Source organism: Vigna unguiculata, unplaced genomic scaffold (assembly GCF_037176805.1).
Source record: "Vigna unguiculata cultivar grain cowpea cultivar isolate G323 ecotype 2 unplaced genomic scaffold, ASM3717680v1 ptg000049l, whole genome shotgun sequence".
Lineage (NCBI taxonomy): Eukaryota > Viridiplantae > Streptophyta > Magnoliopsida > Fabales > Fabaceae > Vigna > Vigna unguiculata.
The window spans coordinates 40001-41791 of NW_028196693.1; the positions used below are offsets into that span (position 1 = coordinate 40001).

General features: G+C 50.6%; 1 pseudogene; it reads left to right on the top strand.

The window, feature by feature from the left end:
• The first annotated feature begins 268 nt into the window (after window positions 1-268).
• On the top strand, window positions 269-1457 carry LOC146877039 (uncharacterized; annotated as a pseudogene).
• Window positions 1458-1791: the final 334 nt, after the last annotated feature.

A 1791-nucleotide genomic window follows, 5' to 3' on the forward strand; every position in this document is an offset into this window, starting at 1 on the left:
CGGAATAACACTCGTATATATTGAGCTCGTAATGGTACCTCGCAATTCAAAAGTCTCTCTACGGCTGAAGAATGAGCGTGTTCTTGGGCCATCGTAGAAACATAGATAGGGTCGACGACGGAACGAAGAACTCACCCTAGATACAGCTTTTTCGTACACGTTCACTTGCATCACATACACAAGTGCTCTCTGAACCGTGCAATAAGGTCACCCATAACACGGCTCTCCCACTTGAGTTACCTTAGCCCCAGGCAGGCCATGCTATTCAATGATATTGGAAAAATGGCAGCGTAACGTAACAACTAGTATTGAAAGCTGGTCGCCTTTTTTTTTAGGGAGGGAAAGCCTTTCTTTCGTCGCCCTACTTCCCTCTTTGCGACCTCATCACTTCAAAGCGCAAACCAATTTCTTAGTCACCGGGCGGAGCGCACCTTAGGTACTTTGCTTCTAGCTTTTTTAGGTTATGCAATAGACGGGAGGATTAGCTCTGGATCCCCCCTGCTTGCAGAAATGAATGGATCAGAAGGGGGGGCTGGGTTCTATTTCCGGGCCGGGCGGGAGGTGAAGGCCATAAGATTGCCCTCCCGGTAAGGAAGAGAGGAAAAGGGTGCTGTCATCTAATCTATCTCGACCAGTTTCCCGAGGCGTTGAAAATCCAGACCGGCTCAGAGAATCACTGGCGCTATTTAGCCCTTCGTTTCGCCATTCGAAGTACTACCCCTGCCTTCCCCTTTTGTAACATACCCAGGCGCCCTCCCTTCCAATCACTAAGAAAAAAAAAAGACCAATAAAAGCCCTATCTAAGTAAAGCTTCGTCTGTTATTTTTCCGGCCCCAGGGGAGTTTACTCAACCCATTCCCCAGTCTTCCGCACTGCTCAAGTAAGTGTGCGACTCCGTATGAGGACCTCCTTCCCTTCTGCCCACTCTCCGTTCACACGGTTCTCAAAGCAGAGGAGGAAGGGTGGGCAGCAGGTACCACGAGCCCTCTGTCCCACACATCTATCCAGAAGCAAGTGTAGTTCACCGGTTCCACCGAATGCTCCTATCTCTCGGCAAAGATCGTGTGAGTGTGCAGTTATGCTTCGGATGCTTCGCCATAGAATAGATCGACCCAGTTCCCGTTCTTTTCCGGTGCACTCGCTTTATATCTCCGACACACAAGGAAGGACGCGGTGGGAAGGAAGCAGCCCTAGCCTCTGTCCGGCCGATCATTCCGCTGGCATCTTGCATTCACGCCTCCGTTTGACTGCCGCTCGGGGATGGAGTTGTAGATACGTTAGTCTTAGCGGATCGTTGGCTCCACCTGTTATCTCCTTCTACGACATGCTGTTGTCGTCGCCATATTCCATATGTAACTTAGTCATCTCTGCCTCGCTGCGGGTCAGCACGCACCTCCGAAAGAAACGGAGGACTTCATTCAGTGACTCCGCGATCGCCCTCTAAACGATCAGAATAAGGTAAAGCTTGAAGATAAGTTTTGTACTCTATTAATTTCTCAGTCCCTCTAGTCGGGTGGGCGCCGGCCGGTCTTTCGACCAGATCCCCCTAAAAACCGTACGTGCGGGTCTCCCCGCATGCGGCTCACGCCATTCGAGGTGGCCCAGCCCAGCATTCATTCGCAAATCCTGTAGTGAAATTGAGACTGCTCGACCTCGGAAGCTAATTCGCGTGTAGGCAGCGCTGTCTGTCGTACCGTTGACTCTATCTATTCACTTTCATTCATTTTTATAGGCTTGCTCCCTCTTTTTCCAAGAATTCATGCACTTCCCCTTGACTTCAGAGGGCCTTCT